This window comes from Acipenser ruthenus, chromosome 4, assembly GCF_902713425.1.
Source record: "Acipenser ruthenus chromosome 4, fAciRut3.2 maternal haplotype, whole genome shotgun sequence".
NCBI classification, from domain to species: domain Eukaryota; kingdom Metazoa; phylum Chordata; class Actinopteri; order Acipenseriformes; family Acipenseridae; genus Acipenser; species Acipenser ruthenus.
In genome coordinates this window covers 47,413,102-47,439,868 of record NC_081192.1, presented here as the reverse complement: position 1 = coordinate 47,439,868, position 26,767 = coordinate 47,413,102, and positions in this window count along the sequence as shown.

The window sequence follows — 26,767 nt, the reverse complement described above, 5'->3', positions numbered from 1 at the left end:
ATACAGTAGATGCATAATTTGACAAATATTGCCATAGCAACCGCAGAAAAAGTCTCAGTGTTTAAGTGCTGCAGCTGGTCAGGCTGTGGCAGATTCAGGGGACCCCGTACAGAATAGCAGATGTGGATGGCTTATATGAGAAGGAAGTTCAGCGTAACAGGGAAGGGGTGTTAACGGCTGATCATAATGAATGGAAATCTTTTAGTCATCACCCAAAGGTGTCAAGTATTCCAGGATGTAACCTAGTGAGAATGTACTTGACTGATCGTGGAGGAATAAAACGGAAATGGGGACTGTTCATTTGCAGTTACATGATAATGGGCTCTATGTATCATCGATTTTTCATTTGTATCTTCTTTTCATTGGTTTTTGTGACTTCGTAGACCTACCCGCGATGTATTAAAGTCATTTTCACTCCCCAAACTTAGTTTCATCCCTGCTGCGATAGTTTAGTTACGACCAGGGGTGTAGTGCTATATTTAGAAGTGAAGGGTCACTATTATCTATTGAAACAGGTTCCCTTCACTTCTCTTACTCATTGTTCTCGACCAGCCACACTATATTCAAATTTTTTCAGTCTTTATCTCTAAAGGGTTTCTTACGGCTATTGTATTCTTTGCTTATTTGTATGGGTTATATTCATCTATATCTATCTCCATATATTAATAGGAGCAAAACAGTTACATATTCTACAAGTGAAGTACGTGTAGAATATGCCCAAAAAGTGAGGGGTCGGCGCTCCCTGCCACCACTACACACCTGGTTACGACTGTTCACTTTAAACTACTTTCGTATGCAAATATATGAACCTCATTATAATATAGAAGTTTCACGCTTACCCTTGATGTGTTATCATTTCCTGGTTTACGACTTCAGTTTGTGCCTGTTATTTTACGCATGCCTCTCACTGGCGTAGATTCAGGACCGTATACGTATACTAACAGGTCTGATATCTTGTGTGACAACATCCAATATCAGGCCTGTTATTTCTTTTGCTCTGACGCGTTTTGGATCAAATTTCTTTTCAAAATAAGCTGTCACTGAAGGGGTTGCTTCCTTTTGTTTTTTTTTTACTTGTGTTCCACTGTCGTATGTATTTTGTCGGGTGCTGTCTTACTAAATGATCCCACGGGTTGGTGGTATTGCCACAGAAGCTCATTAAAACTCCACAAACAGCGCATTTTACCTTTCCATTTTATTCTTTTGTGAAAAAACTTCCAAACGTCTGACTGCATTATTTAAAATTAAATTAAATCGACAATTTAACTAGCAAAATCCGATCCTGAAATGCGGCCTACGTCTAGTCTATTCTCTAGGTTTTATATTTATTTTTTTGTCACGCTTACTCTGAAAACGTATGTGCTGTGTAGTGGACGGGGAGTTTTTTATTATTATTATTTAAAGAAACCAAAGGAAAGGCAAGGAATAAGAGTGTCGATTTACATTTTGCCTGTCCTAATAAAAAGACGGTCCTACTAATGAACTGATAGATGCAGGGTTTTTTTTTTCAACCATCAATGGTTATTTTATTGCATTGATGCATTGTCCCAGCCCTAAATTATACACAAACTAAAATCTTTTCTTCTCAGTAATTAATTATGGTGTGCTGTGACAGAGATCGAATGATTCTTGGTATTAGATTTCCTTCTCGACCTGTGAGGGCGCTGTGTAAAGGGAACAGAGTACCCTGGACTGGATGGCCTGACAATTGATTCCGAGGGTTCGGCAGAGGTCGGCCACCTGGAAAGGGGGCAGAGCTGTGGTACACATAATCATTGACCCGGAAGGGAAACGATGTGGCATCCGCGGATTGGAGGAGTTGCACTCGTTTACTAAGGGGTAGTGGTTGACGGTATATAACGGGACATAGTGAGGTGATTTGTTCCTTTATTTATGGTTAAGCTAAAACCGGAAGGACCTGTGTATTATTATAGAGAACCGTGAGTGTTTTGTTTGTTTTGTCTGTCTGTCTAAAACTGCGTTATTATTCATTGTTCACTAGAATAGACGGCTAACTCCATCCAGAGCTGTCACCCACGGCCAGAACTAAACCCGGACAACACTGCACTACTTGTTCACCATTGTTGCACGTAATAAATTGTACTTCACCACAAGCACTACAGCAGTCACTTTGGACTTGTGACCGTGTATGTGTCTAATTGTGTCTAGTATTATTTAAGGGATTGCAATACACATTGCTGTGTGTTGCAAGCTCTTTATTATTTGCTGCGTGGTCATCAGACTATTGGATTATAAATAAAACAAACCATTTCACCCGTACTTTGTTGTCTGTTTGTATCATTGGATTACTGCACCTGCACTTCACCTGCTCTACACCTGCACACTAATTACCACTTTGCCACATGTGCATAAACAACTGAAATACAATGAAAAGTATTTACTTGTATAGCCTACTGCCCTACATTTTTTGACACATCACAGTCAGTTTGTCATGTTTGTTTTTTATTTTATTGTAATCCTCGTAAGGTCATGCCATTTTCTTAGTGTCAAGTGTCGGTCACTTACAGTGTCCAAGTGAATTAATTTTTTTAGTTATTTCTTTCCATGTTTCTTTTCTTAATGTTTTTTGGCCCTGCAAAGTATTAAATAATATTTCCTGATTTTTTTTCCATTTCACTAACTATCAGGTCAATTTTGTCTTTATGGAAATTAGTTTTCCTTTTCTTTTTGGCCTGTGCCATAGTTGCATCAAGATCAGAGTCTGCAGAAGCCATAGCTTGATCCTATTTGACTACTACTTCTTTCTGTTCACTATACCACTCATTTATCTTTGCCGGAAGGAAGTTCAAAAACTTGGGACTGAACAATGGAGCATACAAAAAAAAGCACTGAGCTTCCACATCACTACTAGTCTATGTACAACAGTTATTTATAGACATGAGTTATTACATAATAGTGTAACTTTATGGGAATCCTGTCATTTAAATTCAATAAAGGTATTCCTATGTTTAAACTTTTGGACGAGCTGCTTATACGAAGAGTAGGCAGAGCTTGGGCAGAGCCGAGAGGATTTTCCCTTCGATTCCTCCTAATTATGAAAAGCTGTTTTAATAACTGAAGATAGAAGCAGTTAGATTCTTTTTTTAACATGAATACAACTGTCCCGGTAGATTACCCTGAAAGCTTTTCATTATACCGTATTTATAGCACTGTGTGTTGTGATGGTAGGGTCCTCACAGTGAGTACCCCTCTTAGTAAACGGGACAGTCAAATCAATTTGCTCTTGAACGTGACCGGTGTTCCGCAAATGTTACCATCCACATTGCCATGTTTTACACAGTGAATGTGCTTTGATGTGTACACTTGAGTAGGGGAATATTTATTTGCATTACCTAAGGTCTTGAGACTCGGGAGCTATAATACTGATAAAATTAAAACAATCCTACATTTGGAGGATACAGAAAAAAAAAAATATCACATCTGAGGAATTTTAAACTTAAGTTTGTGGCAAATCAATTTTGCTACAAGACACGTTTGTTAATCTGTGTGACATTTTATATAAGCCTTGTTTTTATGAAGTCCTTTATATTTAAGTTAATGCTAAACAGTATAACTTTTTCTCTAGATTAGGATGTATTCTCCATTTTGTGGTAATACTTTGGGGAAAAGTAGGTCATTCTGCGGTAGCTGTGAAAAATCACTGCATTTCCTACCGCAGAAGGCAATGCTGAAGATGGAACATCATAGGGCAAGTTGTTTTTCCAGCATAAACTGTATATCCTTTATTTTGTATTATTATTGTTTTTATTTCCATCTGTATTGGCAAATAATTCATTTAATTCCATTAAAATTTTAATTAAAAATGAACTGGAGTATTTTTTGATCCACTAACTCTATGCCCAGGGTATTTCATGTGTTGTACAAGGTAAGTGTACATATTTAACAAGTGACCCAATACTATATTATATATATATATATATATATATATATATATATATATATATATATATATATATATATATTTCATGGGGTGGAGCCAGGCCACCTGATGTAGTGTTTAAGACATGGAGTTAGTAACATATAAAACATGTAGAGAGAGTGGCTCCGCCTCTTCAAGGCCCAACATATAGAAGGGGGGTTCTGTCATTGAGGAGACCTGACATACGAAGAGGGGTCACCGTCTCTGAGATGACCCGACATACAAATAGGCTCGTGAACCAGAAATAAAAACATGAAGTTAGTAGTTATTAGAACATATAAAGCGGGGTGTTCCACCTCTTTAAAAGCCCAACATAATACAAGGGGGGTTCCGTCGCTGAGGAGACCCGACAAACAGGAGAGGGGTCACCGTCTTTGAGGAGACCCGACAAACAAGAGGGGGTTCCACTGCTTGGGGCCCTCACATAAATAGAGGCATCAGAACCTGAAGGGGAAGAAGACAAGGAATCATGCATGCTAAAGGAGGGGTTTGGCCGGGGGTCCCCTCTGACTCACGGAGAACCCTCCTCTAAGAGGTAAATGAAGCGTAGCTTAACAAAGGGTTGGAGAAAGTGGAATCACTAACCCTCCAAAGAATGGACCCCTGCCCCCCTGCTGAAGACACCTAGGAGAAGAAAAAAGAGGAACTGCCAATGCATAAAGAAAAGGATAAAAGAGAGAGAAAACAATTAACACAAAAAGGGGAAGAAGACACATAACAAAACAAAGGGGTTAGTAAGCTGTACCCTACTGACTATGTGAAGACCCTCTGCACGGAGGAAAGGACAAAAAAAACTTTCTTTTTAGGAGGAAATCTTTGGTGGCCCTGGCGGAAAGGTCGTCCCCACTCGACATACTGGCAATGGACTGATAGGCTGAGGATATTTTGATGAAGAAAGAATATAAGCTTCAACTGCTGATGAGGTCCAGTGTCCCATATTTTTGATTAAATGCTGGTTGATATTTGCTTTTGCAGCTGATGTAGCTGCCCCTATTCTGAGTGAATGAGTAGTGTAGAATTGTGGGGGAAGACCTGCTCTGGACACCACAGTGGAGAGATGTGAAGAAAACCAATGCCTTGATACAATGGACCAGTTTGAATTGATTTACAAAATTTCAGAGGATGAAATGAACTTGCTTTCTGTGATGTACTTCAGCATGGAAGTGTAGGGGCATAAAGGAGAGCTGATTTTTGAATGTTGAATACATTGTCCTTGCCGCAGATGATCAGTTTTTGAAATGCAGAGGAATAGGATGAAATGGGAATCTGGAATGAGCTTGAGGTCACTGCAGCGGATACCTAGAGTAGGAAAGCTGGAAATAGAAGGAACTGCTTTTGCAATTCAAATTTAAATATCTCTGCGTATGTGAATACCTCGTGCATGTCCGTTCTTAAGTGTTACTAAATATTTGAATTAAATACCCTTACGGTGTTTCAGCTGCAGAATTGTAAAAATGAATACGTTATAAGCACTGACTTCTTCAACCGCCAGACCCACAGTTTATGCAGTATATTGAAATCAATACAATATAGCCGACAATTTAGTTTGGACTTTGTAATAAAATCCAAGTCATTGTGAAAGAACATATTATATACTCCTGTCGAGTGCTGAAACACTAATGTCATTCTACACATCATATATTATTATTATTATTATTATTATTATTATTATTATTATTATTATTATTTATTTTATTAGCATTTGTCACAAAATATACACATTGAATCACATTACAGTGTGATATACCTACACTACTTACAGGTGTAATTTTTTTTTTTTAAATGTGCTTATTCTAAGCTCTCAGTTGCAATCGGGACTGATGCTAAACAAAAGCCAGAGACTGTTGCATTTTACAACGCAATGAAGTACTGTGTGGATATACTGGATCAAATGGCACGGCTGTATTCTGTCAAAGGTGGTACTCGCAGGTGGCCTGTGACTGTTTTTTATAATGTTTTGGACCTGGATTTTCTTTTGTACAAGGAGTGCACCAGGAACACAATCTCCCGCTGGCAAATGCCCCTCAACCTTCAGCCAGAGCTGCGCCCACTGGCACACGGAATAAAAGACAATGCCAGGTTGCTAAATGCAATAAAAACAGAACTTTTGATGTCTGCACCCGTTGTGAAAAGGCATTCTGTGGCAAATGGACTGGTACAGTTGAAAAGCGTGTTTTCTGCGTAGATTGTACTTAGAAAGCTGTAATAGAACTCAGAACAGACAGACAGAGCCTTTGAACTCTGTTTCACTCAAAGCGCTTTCACGTTGCAGAAGTTATGTTATATTTTTGTTTTATGCTATTTTTATAACTAGTTATTTATGGTTTTTAATTGTATATGTGCATACCGCTTTCTACACCTGTTTACACAGAAGTTTATTGCGTAAAGTTTATTTTTTTATTACAGTTTTTTATGTTTATGTATGTGCTCTTTTTGAAAAAAATAAGAAAAAAGTTACATTTTCAATGTAAATAAGGTGTTTCTGCGCTGAAAAAGTTATGTATGATGTTCATAAATAAAAATATTAAGTTGTATCCCATTGTTTGTTTTTCATTTTCCTATCGAAGCCGTTTTAAAATGGAGTCGCACATTTTGTGCGTGCGGCGGTTGTATATAGTCTGAGATCTCGGCAGTTCTAGTGTTAAATGGAGTAGGATTAATCCTGCTTTGGGAGCAGAAAGTTATATAACAAGCCCAACCTGTAGAGTGTGAGAATCTGGTAGAAGGGGCAAGTGCTGAAACATGTAATCTTGAGCTGAATTAAGTAGCTTATTGATAGTTGGATTTAGTTGAAAATCAGCTGATGGAACTGTGGAGTTGCTGCTGGAAATGGCAGAGCTGTAGGAACCAGACTGTGGAATTTAGAAATCTGTAAACGAGAAAGAGCATCAGCTGCATTTTTATAAAAGCCTGGTATGTGTCGAGCTTGTATTAGGAAATTGTTGGAAACTGAAATCCATACTAGCCACCACAGTAAATGCATGACGAGGGGAACTGGAACATCCTTTATTTATAATGTGCACTGTAGCTATATTAAAATAATAATGATTTCTTAGACCATAGATGACCCCATAGCTGGGCAGCTGCAACTATTGGGTATATTTCGAGAAGAGCTGTGGATTTTAGATGTGGAGGTAGATTTTCAATTTCCTGAGGCCATGTACTGGAAAACCATTGATTGTTTAAGAGACCTCCAAATCCCAGAGATGAGGCATCTGTAAACAAAGCCAGGTCGTGTGGTGCTGAAATGAAATCGTCATAAAACATAGACAGGCCATTCCAGTGCTGAATAAGAGCAAGCCACATTTTAATGTCTTTCCTAGCTTCTGAGGAAATATTAATGTAGGAGTCCCAAGTTTATTGCTGTCGATGCGAGCGCAAGTAGTCGAGATATAAACGTGCTCCATTGGGGGATAATGCGAATTGCAAAGTTGAAATGACCAAGCAAGGAAATCTGAAAGTTCTGAATAAGAAAACCAATATGGTTGAGTTTAGACTCAGGTAGGCTGGCTTCAAACTTTTTTGTATCTATAATGATTCCAAGAAATTCCAGAGAATGCTGGGGGCCGGTTGTTTTTTCTTCTGAATGCGGAACACAGACTTCTGAAAATAAACTTTTAAGATTAGAAATCGCTTCTGGTGGCGGATCCCAAGAAGGAGAGGTCAATAAAAAATTGCCAAGAAGATGAAGCAGAAACGGAACATGGTAAGCGTTGAGAAGTATCCAGCATAATGCTTCTGAAAGTGTATCTAATATCTTCGGGCTGCTGCGGCAGCCGAAAGTTAACTGAGTAGCGAAATAGAACTTTCCTTCCTAGCATATACCAAATAGATGACAAAGAGAAGGATGGATTGGCATTACTTTAAATGCATCTTATAGATCTGCTTTAGCTAACCAGGAACCTCTGCCTGGTAATTTAATAGTGTGAATTGCATCTGAAATGGTAATATAATGAAGAGAAAATTGATCATGAGGAATGAGCAAGTTGATGCTGCTGGTGCTTGACCCCCGTGGTACTGATAAATCAATGATGAGACGGGAGTTGTAATTACTCGAGTTAATGACTCGACTCGGAATCAAGTTGCAATTTTTCGTGACTCAACTCGACTCGAGTCATTGCCATCAAATGACTCAAATCCCTGCAAGCAAAGACTCGACTCGACTCCCTGCTCAAAAGACGTGACTCGACTCGTCACGCAAAAAAGTCTCCATCTGACTTGAGTCATTGTCTTTATGATAAAATCAATAACAAAGTTATTTAATTTTCAATACACACAGCCCCTCTCTAACAACACACATCTTGTCATTTTGCACATAAACAGGTTCCTGCCATGGTTGTTAAGACCGTTGCTAAGGAAATAGAAAACACCTTTCTAGCCTATAACACCGTTCTGTGGTTATAACATCACAAGCAGCGGGGAGCCCGGGAATCAAAATGTGTAGGCGGGAAGAAAAGACCCTGATCACAGAAAATCCTGAGGAGAATAGTGATTTTTGAGTTTTGTCACAGACACGAAAAAAACAAAACAACAACAGCATGGAGAGTACACTAAAAGTACATGCGGTGGTGGAGTTCGCTTTTAATAATTATACGGTCGACCTGAAGAGAAACAAGCAGGCTGCATCCTGCCAGCACTATAAAGTGACAATATGAATAAACTGCATTCAAAACATAGCACCGGTACCTGCCACTAATTTATACCGGTGGAGCTAGGCCTACCTACATCCTATCATCTTCTTTCATCAATTAAATCTATCTTATTTAGCCATCAGCCACCCCTATCTAGCTGTCTTGTGTTGTTTTTGTTTTTTGGTATAAACCTAAGCGAATTTTAGGACTCTCAACTTCTATTAATCAAGCATAATGGAGTACTTACAGCATCTGTCTTCTGATTCAGAGGATTCTCAGGATTTGCTCTCTATACCAGACCATTCTCCTCCAGCTTCAATCCAGGGTCCCTCCAGCCCCAGATTTTTCTCTCCCTCCGGCATCTCAGTTAGATCTGATCAGGCTCCCGTTCAAGTTTCTCCATGTCTACCTGCCACCCAAGGTCTTAATCTTCGCTGAACCAAGCATCTCCGGCCTCAGGATGCTCCTCCCGAGCGACTGTTTTGGAAGGACCGGGCCATGAACAAACTAATAAAAACCTTCCTAAAAATGGCAGTGTGATTCCAGCAGGGAGTGTTCGAGAATCTCTTTTTCTTCTCTTTTGCAGTTCCATTTCAGCAGAACCAGTTTTTCCTCCTAAAAAAGCTCCTCAGCAGCGCCCAGCCGTTCAGCCTCTCCAACCAGACAATAGGCAGTCTGTGTCAGAGCAAGTCATCCCCACAGCCAGCACTTCTAACCAGCAGCCAGCCACGCCAGACAGTGAAATTCAGCAACAGCACTCCCTAATGTTTTACGAAATTAAATCATTCATGCAGTCTTTCGTCAACAAATTGTCTTCAGTCAGTACCAAACTGAGCGATTTGGATAAAAGGGTATCTAATATCAAGCAAAAGAAACAAAGTTCAGCTCTCAGTAATTCCTGTAGTAAACACTGCAGCGGCTGCTACAGTTTCTACTGGTTCCGCTCTAACCTCGGTCATTTCATCAGACCCTCCAATTTACAACCTTGCTACTACATCTGTATACGGCTCCGACTCTCCAACTTCAGCTCGCCGTCACTCACTATCTCAAATCAGATGTAACATAATCGAAGGTAAGGATGTCAATCTCATTTCATTATTGATGGCCAGTTTTTGGATCACAGAGTTGTGAATTGTGGAGATCTATCAGTTACTTTAAAACCCAGAGACCCCAGATTACTGAAAAAATTAACAGTGAGGGAATTTGTCCTTGGCTCCCTATATTCAGAGACGTGCTATGTTCTGTATCTCCTAACCGAAGAGCTGAACTAGACTCTGTCAGAACTGTCTGTCAGATACGGAGGGACCATGTTTTTTTTGATTATCACAGAGCTTTTTCAGCAAAAGCAGCAGCTACTGGCATCTGATAACCACACAATTAACTGGGCACAACATGATTCAGATTTATTTAATAGAATCTTTGGCGTTCTCAGAGCCAACGCATGTGGGGCCTGCGCTTACACAGCTCACTCAACATCTCTTTGCCCAAAAGCAACAATAGCATCAACCTCCAAATTAGCACCTGGCACCTCCATACCTCAATATTCAAACAGAGCCTCCCTTAATCCTATACATACTTCAGCTCCTCCAGATGTATCCTTAAGGTAAGATAAATACGGGCGCAGAATTAGATTCTCCGCAGGGAGACAAATCTGTAATAATTTTAATACTGGTTTCTGCTCAAACAGGCAATGCAACTTCATTCACATGTGCACTACTTGTGGGATGCCCATTCCAATACAATCTGCCCTCCAAAGTGACTCTCTCCAATGCTCACAGTCTCCACTCCCATGAACTTTCTGGTGCTATCCAAAAAACTCCAGAATCACCCTGACATCATTTTCACCAGCTACTTAATCGATGGACTAAAAAACGTTTCTTCAACCAGATTCAGTGAAATTCCTTCCTCCTCTTTTCAAAGCAAGAACCTTCATTCTGGCATTCAAGAACCAGAGGTAGTTCATTCTCTCACCGAAAAATAAATTAACAAAGGTTTTATAGTCAGTCCCTTTTTAGCTCCCCCCGTTTCCAGTCTACAGAATTAACCCCATAGGTATCGCCACTCGGTAAATGTCAGGAAAAAAAGCGTCTCATCCAGAATTGTAACGAGTCATCTAAATTGGTACTCGAGTCGAGTAGAGTCGAGACTTTGACATGCCAAGCTCGAGTCGAGTCGAGTCACAAAACTGCTCGAGTTGAGTTGAGTGACCAATATGGCTCGAGTCACATTGAGTCATTAGTTCTGACCAGTGCTTAATTTGTAAAGAAAGAGGTGCCGGGGCGCAAGCAATGACAATAATACCGCACATTCAAAATCATAACATGTTTATTTGAAAGAGTATTGTACGTACTAGTGTTAGATGTTTAAATTCACGTATTCTACATCATATACAAAGTAGTAGTACGTGCAGAAAAATTAATTAAAGGCAGCCGCAGTACAAATAATAAATAAATATATAAGCCTGTATACATGTTTTATTATGGTTTTGCATTTAAATGGTTTAAAAAACAAACAAATTAAAAGGCATTCAATGGACTCCAGAAGGACGACATTGATTAAAAAAAAAAATACACACCCCAACACGAACATTGGTTTGACCCACAGTCTGCACTATTATCAGCGATGTGTATGTAACAGAAGCCCCTGGTAGATTACAAAAACGATTAATTAAACTTAGGCTAGGTAGTTCTTAGGTAGAGAGAACCAGATCGTTATTATTGTTTATTGTTTTGGTTTAATATAATATAGCAGGCTAATGTTCCTATTGAAGTAGGCTACATTTTTTTTTCATTAAAATGTTGTTGTTGTTCTTTGTTGAAATTAATGTCAGCTTTCCTATTTGGTGGGTACTACTCATTTGTTTCACCGTGTTGTTTCACTGGCATTATTTTTTTATTTTTTTAAATATTGAATATCGACTACCTACTCATTTTGGAAATATATCGCTGTTGCATTGTGCCTGAGTTTTTAATTAATTCAGATTCTCATTTTAGCCCCTGAAGAAAACTAAAAACCACACTTATAGGTTATATACACAGTGCCTTGCAAAAGTATTCAGACCCCTGACCAATTCTTTCATATTACTGAATTACAAATGGTACATTGAAATTTCATTCTGTTTGATATTTTATTTTAAAACACTGAAACTCAAAATCAATTATTGTAAGGTGACATTGGTTTTATGTTGGGAAATATTTTTTAAGAAAAATAAAAAACTGAAATATCTTGCTTGCATAAGTATTCAACCCCTGTGCTGTGGAAGCTCCCAGTTTACACACCGATGAAAGAAATTGCCCTAACGAGGACACAATTACCTTACCATTGGCCTCCACCTGTGAACCATTAAAGTTGCTGTCACATTTTCTGGATAAAAACCCCACTGTTGAAGGATCATTGGTCAGGCTGTGAATCTGAAGGAAAATGAAGACCAAAGAGCATTCTACAGAAGTTAGAGATAAAGTAATACAAATGCATAGATTAGGGAAAGGGTCCAAAATAATATCCAAGTGTTTTGATATCCCAGTGAGCACAGTTGGATCAATAACCAGGAAGTATAAGCTGCATCACACCATCCAGGCACAGCCAAGAAAAGGCCGTCCCTCAAAACTAAGCCACAGAGAGGCCAACAATCACTTTGAAGGAGCTACAGAGTTCAGTGGATGGGAGTGGAGTAATGGTGCACCAGTCAACCATATCAAGAGCTCTGCATAACACTGGCCTGTATGGGAGGGTGGCAAGAAAGAAGCCGTTACTCAAAAAGTACCATCTGAAAGCACGTCTGGAGTTTGCCAGAAAGCATGAGAGTGACCCAGCTGCGATGTGGGAAAAGGTTTTGTGGTCAGATGAGACCAAGATAGAGCTTTTTGGCCAAAACTCAAAGCGCTATGTGTGGCGCAAACCTAACACTGCCCATGCCTCAAGACACACCATCCCTACAGTGAAGTATGGTGGTGGCAGCATCATGATGTGGGGATGCTTCTCATCAGCAGGGACTGGGCATCTTGTTAAAATTGAAGGAAGAAGGGATGGAGCAAAATACAGGGAAATACTGCAAGAGAACCTGCTTCAGTCCGCTAAAAAACTGAAGCTTGGGAGGAAATTCACCTTTCAGCAGTTGCATAAATTAACAATGTTGCAATTTGGGGGGCCATAGCCCTATGTGGTGCTTGCACTGCAGTTAGTATGAGAAGACTAACAGGATTATTATCTGTTTTTTCTGATCTTGTTTGAGTGGTCATACTACATAATAATATCACCAAAAATGAATCTGATTTATCATAAATGTTGTAATTTGGATTAATGTACAACATTTATTATTATTATTATTATTATTATTATTATTATTATTATTATTATTATTATTATTATTATTATTATTGTCTCAGGATGCAAATATAGCCTTCATCTATCTATCTATCTATCTATCTATCTATCTATCTATCTATCTATCTATCTATCTATATATATATATATATATATATATATATATATATATATATATATGTGTTTTATCTTTTTATGTTTCTGTTACTGATTACTCTTCTTTTTTGTAGCCAACAGATACCAGGGCACACAAGTACACCAATAGTGGATGCAAAATCCAAAGAAACAGATTAAACTACAAGATACTAAATTACAAGATACTTTGCCATTCTGTGTGATCTATGGAGTAATACATCCAAAGTAATATCAATGCAAAAGAAGGAATGCACATTGTACATAAGATGTAATTAATTGAAATGTTTAAGTTCATCACTATATATAATCTGAGTGTTAAACTTTTACTTTTCTATTTAGCAACTACACAAAAGATGATGATTTAAAGGTAAATTTGTCTTATATTCTATTTTACAGAATGTATGAATTAATAAACAAAGCAGTCTTTCTCAATTTATAATCTTTTTTTTTTTTTTTTTTATTTAGTTGTTGCCAATTATTTTTATTATTTTCTCCCAATTTGGAATGGCCAATTATTTTATTATGCTCAGCTCACTGCTACCACCCCTGCGCTGTCCTCCGAAGCATGTGCCGTCAGCCGACTGCTTTTTTTCATACTGCGAACTCACCATGCAGCCACCCAAGAGCTACAGCGTCAGAGGACAACGCAGCTCTCTGGCAGCTTACAGGCAAGCCCGCAGGCGCCCGGCCAGACTACAGGGGTCACTAGTGCACAGTGAGCGAGGACACCCTGGCCGACCTAACCCTCCTTCCCCCCGGGCGACGCTCGGCCAATTGAGCACCGCCCCCTGGGAGCTCCCGTCCTCGGTCGGCAAAGGAATAGCCTGGACTCGAACTCGCGATATCCAGACTATAGGGCGCATCCTGCACTCTACGCGAGTGCTTTTACTGGATGCGCCATTCTGGAGCCCACCACAATTTATAATCTTGATACCGACCAGTATCAGCTTATCTTGGAAGAACCTCTTCCTTGAACTGTGGAAACAAGTTCTGGTACGTTCTTCTGCAGAACAATGCTCCATGTCAAGCTGCACCCTTGATGTGCCAAATGTGTGGCTCCCTCCATTGCTACACAGAGCACCACCTCAAGCTTTCACTCTTTCTCTGCTACCAAATAATGGACATTAGTAGGCAGCCCTATGAAAGATGGAATGGGTGTAAACGTTATAAATTGGCTTTTTTGGCCATATGCTGTTGTAGGACATTGCATATTTAAGACATTAATATTCCTGTTTTGCTGAAAAATATCAAACATTTAATATACAAATCATTATATTTCTGAATTGTGTATTTTCTAGAACTGTACAACTAATATGTATGTATACCTATAATATCTTTTCAGTTTCGGATTCAGAAGACAAAGTAGTTTTGACTACAGGAGCAACTAGTATTTCAGAACACAATTGCTACAGGTATAGTTTTATCTGAAGGGGTAAATCTTCTTAAGTGTTGCTACAGCTGTTGAAGCAATGTGTCTTTAATTGTTCTGGTCATTGTTAATATTTTGACAGCTTTTTACACTTAGAAATTTAACATCCACGTACGTCACTGTGTTTCACAGGTCTTTCCAAGATGGCATCTCATGTACCCTGAATTAGTACGAGTTCAGGGATGTGTGCAATAATACTTACACTGTCGAACTGATAACGCAGCATTGAAGTGTACCGAAGAAAAAAGCCAGCACACACACATTGTAGCAGTGATCAAAAGACACATCCTTGTAACAATTCCTTGTAACACAAACTCCTAATGTTTATACTGTAATTGTGACTTATTGATGAATAAAGATTACATTGTTTCTTAACAGGTAGAAAATGCGGAATCATTGGATGCTCTCAGAACTGTTATGATCAGAAACAGTGCTGTGTTTCAGACAGCTGGATGCTTACGCTATGCTCAAACTGTGGAGGATAGAAAGACCATTGTTAGGGGCTACCTTCGGTGGCATATTATATTTATAAATCACTTTCAAATTCAGATGTAATGGGTTTTTGTTACTATATAACCATCAACCAACATATATGATAAATAAATATTTGAAGTTACTGACCTATCAAGAAAATAGTCTTTGTTAATCACACACACACACACACACACATACAAGTAGTGAATAAAAGTTATTTTTGTTGCAGAGCTTTATCCATATGGAGTCCTGTTGGAAATGTAAATTCGTTATAATGACAGCAATATATTCAGAAATACATTCATACCCATTCTAACATGGTGTGAAATTGTGTGTTTATGTTACTGGCTACACAATGTCAAGATTTATTTTCATTATTCAGCATTTTATGTCCATTTTAATTATTGGCAGAGAAGTTCTTTCAATGCAAAATATAATGCTGGGAACTGAAAAGTAATTGAAAAAACTTCAAAAATGTGTAGCATCAGTTTATTAACAAAGATAGGCAACATGGTTGCTGTCTGCAATTATGTTTTTTTATTCAAGGGAAACAATATCCAGAATTCAAAGTATAGGTAATATTCAAAAGAATGTTTTTCCAAAAAACTTGTGGTCAAAACTAAGATAAGGCGTGCATGTTGTATATGATACATACTGTTATAATGTTACTCAAAACGATAGCTTAAAAGTAGTGCATGTTATGAGTTACTAGGGGAAAAAAATCTTAGTTTTCACTGTTAGTCTGTTTTGGAAAACCACTCTTCTGTTGTATTCCACAGTTTTACCCTACCGGTAGTTATAATTTTGTTTAATTATCTGGGTTTACTTTGAACAATGCAAAAGAGCTACACATTAAACACATTTACACAAAATAGAAATCACTAACTGGATTTTATTATTGAGTGGTAAAGTCTGAGTCAAGGTAAAGTCTTTGTGTATAAGGGAAGACCATGCAAAAACAAGTTAAGGGAGAAATTCAATAGGGCTGTAACAGGTCGACGAGCCCTGTACCTGTGTGTGTTTGTTTGTTTGTTTGTTTGTTTGTTTATTTTTAGAGCGGGGTCTCCCCCTCCACCCCTGTGCAATTTATTGTTTTGCATTATGATTTATTTATTTATGTATTTATGTTACGGCGTAGCCGTGTGTTTTGTTATTTTGTTTAGTAGCGTGGATGGGTAGCCCCATCCACAGGAATTAAAAACACCTCGTGCAGGTTTAATTAATTAATTAAGTGATTAATATGTTGCTAATCAGGAGATGGTCACCTGCATAAAAGCCTGCAGCTCTCTGCACTCAGGGTGGGTGTTTAGAGGAGGAACGAGAGCGAACGAGGAGCGAGAGAGAAAACAAAACTAAAAAAATAATCTAGGAACAGTGAAGGCGATTTGCCCAGTCTGACCTGGGTCATTTATATATTATTTTGTGTTTGTGATTTATTTTGTTTAAATCTTTTATTTCGCTCTGTGAGCACTGTGTTTTGTGTTTGAACCTTTTATTTTAGTTTTGTATTTAAATAAATGGCGCCAGCGTCTCTTTTTGAAACTGCTGTACTACCTGGTTGTCAGTGTTTTGGTTTCTGCTTCTGGCTTGACATCACCACACATCCACCCTGTCACAAGGGCCTATATTTCAAATAGCAGTAGGATACACATTTTTTCAGTGCTGTATAATATTATCACTTAGCATTGGTAATATTATTGTAAAAGGTAAAGCAAAAACATGTTAGCTAATGAGCACTGGTGAGGATAACATTTCCAAATCTGCTATTTCCTTTAATTTAAAATAGAAATTTACAGCAGACTCCCATGTCTGAGGCAGTTGTAAGTTGTTTTCATGTTCTTGTAGCTGTTCTTGTAAGACAGGCTATCCACAGTCTCGTGAATTAAACCTAAACTTTAAACAAATAAAATAATAAATAAATAATTGATAGTTACTGAAAATTTTAAATTCAAACTTTTAAATTTACTTTTCATCAAGGATATACAGACGTGCTCAAATTTGTTGGTACCCTTGCAGCTCATTGAAATAATGCTTCATTCCTCCTGAAAAGTGATGAAATTAAAAGCTATTTTATCATGTATACTTGCATGCCTTTGGTATGTCATAGAATAAAGCAAAGAAGCTGTGAAAAGAGATGAATTATTGCTTATTCTACAAAGATATTCTAAAATGGCCTGGACACATTTGTTGGTACCCCTTAGAAAAGATAATAAATAATTGGATTATAGTGATATTTCAAACTAATTAGTTTCTTTAATTAGTATCACACATGTCTCCAATCTTGTAATCAGTCATTCAGCCTATTTAAATGGAGAAAAGTAGTCACTGTGCTGTTTGGTGTCATTGTGTGCACCAAACTGAACATGGACCAGAGAAAGCAAAGGAGAGAGTTGTCTGGGGGGGATCAGAAAGAAAATAATAGACAAGCATGGTAAAGGTAAAGGCTACAAGACCATCTCCAAGCAGCTTGATGTGCCTGTGACAACAGTTGCAAATATTATTAAGAAGTTTAAGGTCCATGGAACTGTAGCCAACCTCCCTGGGCGCGGTCGCAAGAGGAAAATCGACCCCAGATTGAACAGAAGGATAGTGCGAATGGTAGAAAAAGAACCAAGGATAACTGCCAAAGAGATACAAGCTGAACTCCAAGGTGAAGGTACGTCAGTTTCTGATCGCACCATCCGTCGCTTTTTGAGCGAAAGTGGGCTCCATGGAAGAAGACCCAGGAGGACTCCACTTTTGAAAGAAAAACATAAAAAAGCCAGACTGGAATTTGCTAAAATGCATATTGACAAGCCACAATCCTTCTGGGAGAATGTCCTTTGGACAGATGAGTCAAAACTGGAGCTTTTTGGCAAGTCACATCAGCTCTATGTTCACAGACGAAAAAATGAAGCTTTCAAAGAAAAGAACACCATACCTACAGTGAAACATGGAGGAGGCTCGGTTATGTTTTGTGGCTGCTTTGCTGCACCTGGCACAAGGTGCCTTGAATCTGTGCAGGGCACAATGAAATCTCAAGACTTTCAAGGCATTCTGGAGCGAAATGTACTGCCCAGTGTCAGAAAGCTCTGTCTCAGTCGCAGGTCATGGGTCCTCCAACAGGATAATGACCCAAAACACACAGCTAAAAGCACCCAAGAATGGATAAGAACAAAACATTGGACTATTCTGAAGTGGCCTTCTATGAGTCCTGATCTGAATCCTATCGAACATTTATGGAAAGAGCTGAAACTTGCAGTCTGGAGAAGGCACCCATCAAACCTGAGACAACTGGAGCAGTTTGCTCAGGAAGAGTGGGCCAAACTACCTGTTAACAGGTGCAGAAGTCTCATTGAGAGCTACAGAAAACGTTTGATTGCAGTGATTGCCTCTAAAGGTTGTGCAACAAAATATTAGGTTAGCAGTCCCATCATTTTTGTCCATGCTATTTTCATTTGTTTTATTATTTAAAATATTATGTTGAATAAAAAATCAAAAGCAAAGTCTGATTTCTATTAAATATGGAATAAACAATGGTGGATGCCAATTACTTTTGTCAGTTTCAAGTTATTTCAGAGAAAATTGTGCATTCTTCGTTTTTTGTGGAGGGGTACCAACAAATTTGAGCACCTCTGTATATCTTGTGTAAAACGACTGGACCCACTCGGGTTCATTGCCCCTTTAAAAATACGACCCAAGACACTGAAATGGATTTTCTTGCGCGGTTGCGCTATTTTTTAATGAACACAAAATAAAACAAAACACACAAAATAAACCCCTAGCTCCTCTTGGAGCACTAACTCAACTTTCAGGAACACCCTGACTAACACGGGACAGCTACTCTGTTTACCCGTCCTTCCAAAACACACTGGTTTGAAACCGCACTTACTTTTTCTCTTCCTTTGGCTACTCGGAGACAGCGCACCTCTTCTGCCTCCTTCTACTCAGCAGCCTCGAGCAGACTGCCTGCTCTCCTTTTTAAACTCCGCACCTGGGTCTAATTTCCAATAACGCCCAGGTGCGGATGATCATTAATAATAAAACAATTAAACTAAACAATAAAGCAATACAATCAAACAATTAACAAAACTAAATGAAACAATAAAACAATACAAAACTGATTAAATGAAAAAGCAACACAATACAAAAAGGTGCATTTCTCTCGCATGTTTCTCTCGCAGGGAGGTTTTAACCCCCTCCCTGCTGTCTCTCACAACCCGCTATCTTACACTTGTCACATGGAAATAGAAGGCTTACTTGTTATTCTGTATTATTCTATAAATAATAATCATACCTGTTTGGTAAGGCATACAATTCACTGGGTATTCCAGTTGGACAGCAAGACATTCTTGACGGCCTTATCCTATGCAGACTCCACAGCAGTTTGCATTCGTCTAAATCAATTTGCAGCATGTCAAGAAAAGCAAACCGTAAGAAACACTTGCGTTCATAACTTCCATAGAAATGTCCAAAATCCTTCAGGCCTTCCAGCAACTCCATCCAAAACTGTGACCTAATGAAAACAAAAAAAATAAATTAAATAATAACAATTTCAGACTTGGGGTCAAATGCATTTAAATGAAAATTCAAATAATTTCCTGTTGAAAGTGTTTAGGTGTACACTTGATCATGCACTTCCAAATGCATTTCAGATACTTGTATGTAACCCCTATTCATCAGTGTGATACCTGCTAATCACACCTCTACCAATCACCGTCCATTCAACAGTCAAACACAGCTGTTCAAGATCTTCTCAACCTTTAAAGGTGACCCGCTTTAACTACAAAAGAGTAACAGTTTAGCAAACAAAGATAATTTCAATTAAACAATTGACATCTATCAGATGTTTAGTTCTTCTGAGTAAATCACCAGCTGTAACAGTTTACAAACTGTGTAAACCTATTAAGACAAACAAATGTTTTTTTTTTCTTTCTTTTTTTAGATATGAAGCTCAAGGTTTGGCCAGTAAAAGAGTAGTGTAAATAAAAGATTCATCTCTCATTTAGTACTCCAGACCATATAAATATATTGGTAACACTTTAGTTTAGGTATCCATTATACTGTAAGTGGTTGTAAACAATCTATAAAAACATTATTAGCTATGCCATTAACCATTATAAAGTATGATTAGAAACAATAAGACTGTTATAATACACTTTTGCCATTTTGTTTTTGTTATAATACGTTATAAAAATGTTATAGATTATAACATTATTTATAATGTAATATAGAACATGTCATTTGCCCACAATATCTTGTGAAAATATCAAGGTCAATTTATAAAGCTATTATAAAGTATCTTATAAGATGTGTTAATTACATGTATTATAAGTATCCTATTATGTAGGTTATTGCATGTTTTATAAATTACTTTATTCCAACTATATATAAATGTATTAATAACCCCAAGACCCTTTCATTCGCTATTTTAAAGCATGCCACAATGCACTTTGGTTCCATACCTTTATATATGATTTGTTCCCATCGCTGCCAATCTGAAAAGGGCGCTTTTTTAAAAATAATTATTGATTGATTATATCTATGAAAAATACAGCCTTATATTGCCTGTTTTCATACTACTTTTTCTAATTCAGTGTCTGTTGATCTGAATTAAGCATTGCCATTAACAATAATTGTGTTTATCAGAACATAATCTTAGAATGACAATGACCAATTTTTGCAACCCTTAGAACATACGCCATGGCAAGAAACAGTTTTTACTTTATTATACGACACAAAGCTTTCCACTGCTAGTATTTTAAGTTATTTTCCAATTAACCACCCAGCCTTGCTAATATCACTCAAATTCTTAATCACACATTTACAGATTCTTCCACATGTACCTCATGTTGTGATCTTAAAGGTTTATGAATACCCTTGAAGCAGTTTGTTTAGCCTTCACCACACTGGTGACATTCACCCTCTTTGTTGTCATTAAAAACCTCTTTGGTGAAATATTTTCCTATTAGCCTTTAATACTAATTTAATAATTTAATAATTACAGTGTTATTTATAAGATAGTAATACAATAATGTGCAACCCTGTTAAAGTTATTATTAAAGTTGCCCACCCTGTGATATCCATTATATACATAATCAGACTTGTAATGTCTTAATTGCTGTAAGTTACCATTACATTAATGTATGGGGGCAGACAAATTATGTAGGCATTAAAATGTTCTGTTTACCAATATTATACCTACATTTTGACATATGAAATACACATATTGTGATAGTGGCAACAGTCATCAATGGAATCAAGCTACAAAAGCATTGATAGTTTCAGATCATATAAGTAACTGATTACATTGAACTGCACTAACTACAAATACACACACACACACACACACACACACACACACAGTAAAGACTGCAGGTAAATTATTTGAGTTAAGACAGGAGGTTCCAATCCTTGTCTGTAACTCTATAGCTATCACTGGAGTGGCAGTAATTGGCACCCCTGTCTTAACTCAGTTCAATCAACTGTAATCTTTCTCTCTAAGCTGAATCAGTGTGTAAAGGGAACAGAGTGCCCTGGACTGGATGGCCAAACAATTCATGCGCAGGGTTAGAAGGAAGTTGGTCATCTAGAAAGGGGGCGGAGCTACGATCCACTAAATCATCGACCCGGAAGGGAAACGACGTGGCAGCCGCAGATTGGAGGAGCGGTTGCACTAGTTAACCAAGGGGTCATGATAGATGGTATAATAGGGGGTGTAGCGAAGTGATCTGTTCCTTGTTATGGTTAAAGCTGAACTGGAAGGAGAACCTGTATTGCTATCGTGAGTGTTTTGTTTGTCGTGGCTAACGAATACTTGTTTGTTATTATTAGACAGCTAACACGATCTGGAGCTGCCACTAAAGGCCACCACTAAGCCTGGACAACACTGCACTTTGTTTCATGAACTGTATTAGCACCACGAGCACTAGCGCACACATTGTGGACTGGTGACTGTGTTTGTGTTACGTGTGGCTGTAAAAAGATCGGGGCTGTTATTATTTCGGGACCAACCCATGGATTACAATGAAGCAATACACGCCGCTGTATTGCTTGTTATCATTATTATTTACTGTATTTTGTCTCATCAGCACTGGCGACTCGTGGCTTGAAAAACTGGTGGGGCACAGCTCCCCCCATAAAAAAAAAAACTGTGCTCAAACCCGATACCCGATTTTAACCATTTTTATCTAAACATTAAGCTAGCTTTCTAACATTACCAGATCTTTCATCACAAACAGTTCTACGCCAGATTGTCACAATCAAGAGAGCTGCAAACAACACTTTACAGGCAAGGGTCTCTTATCAACAGCTGCACCTGCACTAACCTGAACATTTGAAATGGAAGTATCGTCACACTCTCGTGCTGTTAATAACATTCTGAACTACAGAAGAGTCAGGTTCGGTTTCTGTTGATGTCTCTGGTATTGGTGGTTTAGCTTTTTTGTTGTAGAAAAACTCCAAACGTAGCTGTCTTTTTGCCATTTTAACAGGGCTGAAATTCACTCCGTTTTTAGCAGATATTTTCGCTGACTGAAAAAGTGAACATCTCACACGAGAACAAATATAATGGTGTAGGGTCTTAGACACTCTTTGGTTATGTTATTAAATTTTGAAAGTTTGAAATAAACAGCGCACTTACGTATTTTTAAATAATAAACTCTGGCAACAGTGGCGTAGCCAGGATTTTTTTTTGGGAGAGGGTGGAAATGGTAACTTTTTTAAGGTGAATAGTCACAGTGGTGCAATTGGCAACCTGATTTCTTATTAATGCATTGACGTTTTATTTTCAAAAAATAAAGACAATTTTTTTTTTTTTTACATAAGATCCAATAACCAAATACACTGTTGTGCAAAAAAATGCACATCAGACTTCAATTTCACATTATGATAATAAATAAAAATAACTGTATATAATTTAATTTGTACTTATGGTTGTTCATTTTTGTTAACTAACATTTTGTGTTCAAAGCAAAGCAAAGCAAACCATTTTATTTAATTTCACAAATCTTGACTAATTTAATTACAGTTTGACTGACGCAGGACTGCCGGTGGAACCTAATCTTCTGGAGGTTCGGGGGAGGAGGGACTTGTGCACATAGTTGCATTAACTACATTGTATAACTACAGCACCTTAAAAAAAAAAAAAAAAAAATGTACGAACAGCTGATCCAACAAAAAACTTTGGTTGATTGACAGCAAATCCAGCCACTCATTTTTATCTCTCAGCAGCGTCCAGAACTGTTTTCATTCTGATTTATTCTTTCGTTATTCAATTAATAATAGGCTGTACATTTACCACTCCATCTCCAAGACCTGTATGGACTTGGTTACCGTCCCTTGATGAAGTTGGCTGCACAATCCATAAAAAATGATAATTTTAGTAGGCTGGCCGCTGGAGAGGTCAGCTGGCAGTAAGATATGTCGAGATGCGAGTGCATTCTACGTAAATACATACGTTACTAATACATAGTAGATGTCTTCTACCCCATTTATGTGTGTAGTAGCTAGGCTACATAGCATATACAGTAATCACAGCCTATATGTTACATGTGTGGGGGGTTGAGCGAGTGCAGCTTGCTTATGTGTTCTCATTGGTAAAAAGTTCGCTCCGTGAGCGAAAAGAAAAATCAGCGCCGCCCGTGCCACGTCCGCCCCGCATCCCGTGTGAACACACAGGTAGACTATAATGGGAAAATATAACAATATTGCAATTTATTTATTTCTTACATATGTTTCAGTGTGAACGATCCTAACGCAGTGGCTAAGCCACTGCCTGGCAGAAATCTGGGGAGGCACGTGACCAGGCATGCCACCCCACCCCACCCCACGTGTCGCCACTGCTCATCGGACCATTAGATTTACAAATAAAATATCATTGCACCTGGATTATCGTTGTCTGTCTGTTCATTGATCGCTGCTGCATTCCTGCACCTGCACACTGTTAACCACTTTGCCAGACTTGGTTTTGACGATTCAACAAGTACATACACGTGCTCAAAAAAGTATTGGGTCACTTGTTACGTTAAATATTTACACTTACCTTGTACAACACATGAAATACCCTGGGCATAGAGATAGTGGATCAAAAAATAGGTACTACTACTCCCATTCATTTTTAATTAAAAGTGTAATGGAATTAAATTAATTATTTGCCAATATAGATGGAAATAAAAAATAAAAACAATAATAAAAAATAAAGGATATACAGTTTATGCTGGAAAAACAACTTACCCTGTGATGTTTCACCTTCAGCATTGCCTTCTGCTGGACTTTGTGGTAGGAACTGCAATGATTTTCCACAGCTACCGCAGAATGACCTACTTTTCCCCAAAGTATTACCACAAAATGGACAATACATCCTAATCTAGAAAAAAAGTTATACTGTTTAGCATTAACTTAAATATAAAGGACTTCATAAAAACAAGGCTTATATAAAATATCACACAAATTAACAAACGTGTCTTGTATAGCAAAATTGATTTGCCACAAACTTAAGTTTAAAATTCCTCAGATGTGATTTTTTTTTTCTGTATCCCCCAAATGTAGGATTGTTTTGATTTTATCAGTATTATAGCTCCCGAGTCTCAAGACCTTAGGTAATGCAAATAAATATTCCCCTACTCAAGTGTACACATCAAAGCACATGTAAAAACCGTGTAAAAACATGGCAATGTGGATGGTAACATTTGCGGAACACCGGTCACGTTCAAGAGCAAATTGACTTGACTGTCCCGTTTACTAAGAGGGGTATTCACTGTGAGGACCCTACCATCACAACACACAGTGCTATAAATACGGTATAATGAAAAGCTTTCAGGGTAACCTACCGGGACAGTTGTATTCATGTTAAAAAAAATTCTAACTGCTTCTATTGTCAGTTATTAAAACAGCTTTCCATAATTAGGAGGAATCGAAGGGCAACTCCTCTTGGCTCTGCCCAAGCTCTGCCTACTCTTCGTATAAGCTAATCATCCAAAGTTTTACACATAGGAATACTTTTATTGAATTTAAATAAGACAGGATTCCCATAAAGTTACACTATTATGTAATAACTCATGTCTATAAATAACTGTTGTACATAGACTGGTAGTGGTGCGGAAGCTCAGTGCTTTCTACAATTTTATAATGCAGGCTACTATTTTGTATGCTCCATTTTTCAGTCTCACCTTTACTACGGTAATAATATTATTAAAAAAAAAATGTGATTCTGTATTGTTTTTATATAAAGAAAAATATATATATATTGAAAAACACATACTGGTAACCAAAACTGTACAAAGACGATAGCTTCCACGGTCCAGGATCACAATAGCTGAGTAAATGTTCATCCAATCGGAGATCTGATCTATGTTTTTCCACTACCAACACCCGCCCACTTAACTATGTCATTTCCGTTTTGGGATTTTATTTGTTCTTATAGACACATTTTAAGATGCAGGCATTTTTTTGTGTTTGCAGTTATTTTTTTAATTGCAGGTACACATTTTTTTTGTTTGTCTATATTTTTGTATTTGCTTGTGTTTTGCACTGCAGGGCCACCGTAAAATTTTGATCTCTCCTGTATAATGAGCAGTAATTTATGCTGTGATATTACAGTAGTTGTTCATGAAAAATAGCTGTTTAGTACATCGCATGCAAAAATTCTGTGAAGGACAGAGGCCAGGAATTTGCAGTATTTACAAACACGTAAGTAATATTAGTACACAGAGTCCTATGTCTTTGCAGATCATTTTAAACGTGGTCTGAGCAGCACAGTTTTTGGAACCCCTGAATCAGTTTGATAGTTTTCACTGCTTTGCTATAATGAGCCTTTTATATGTGTATTATTTGTTTATTTAGCAGTATGTTTATTTAGTGTATGCCACTACCACCTTGGGAACATCACCAAGATACATATATTTCACTTTCTATTAAAAATACCAAGACCTTAATCCACACCTTGGTCACCCTGAGATGAGATTACTGTTACTCACAATGTGCTTGATTGCAAGCCTCCTCTGTCTACAGAAATGATCCTCAGCAGCTTGGTATTTCTTACCAGACTTACCAAACACTTACAAAGTGCAGATGATATTGCATCACCATGCCATTTTACTCCAGCCATTCACTAAAACACTGTAAAAGTAATGTGCATGTGTGATGGGGTGCCAACTCGCTCCAATAATTTGTGTTTTGTTATTGTTGTTATTTTTACTGTTTTCATTATGTTTTTGTGATTCTTGTTTTGGATTGGCAGGGAGGGGGTTAAATTCCTCCCTGTAAAATACATGTGAGAATGTGGCTGGAGCCTTAAGTGTTTAATTGTTAATTATTAGTTAATTGGGCTCCAGCCACAGACTATAAAAGGGCAGGTGAAACACTTTGTGGGAGAGGGTTTTTTGGGTGAGTTTGTTTGTTGCTGTGCTGTGCTGTGCTGTGCTGTGCTGTGCTGTGCTGTGCTGTGCTGTGCTGTGCTGTGCTGTGCTGTGCTGTGCTGTGGAGTGGAGAAAGAAACTGTAGTGAAGGCTAATGCCCAGCCTACATTTCTGTATTTTGTTTAAACCTTTTGTTTGGGCCCTTGTGCCTATTTATTTGATTATTTTTGTTTAATAAAGATCATTATTTTGCCCCTTCCACTGTCTCTGAGCCTCAAACCTCTGTCATCCTGCCACAGCATGTATTTGTAGCAGTTGCTTGGGGACTGGAAAGAATCGCCACCATTCAGATATATTACATTGATCTGAATGGTGGCAGATCTTAATACCTCTTAATTTAAATCCTTAAACTAGCATGTGCCCCCAACCCCCACCCCCCCACACCCCTACCCCCCTGACAGCTATGCATTAAATAGACTTACATGTGCTGTTAAATGTT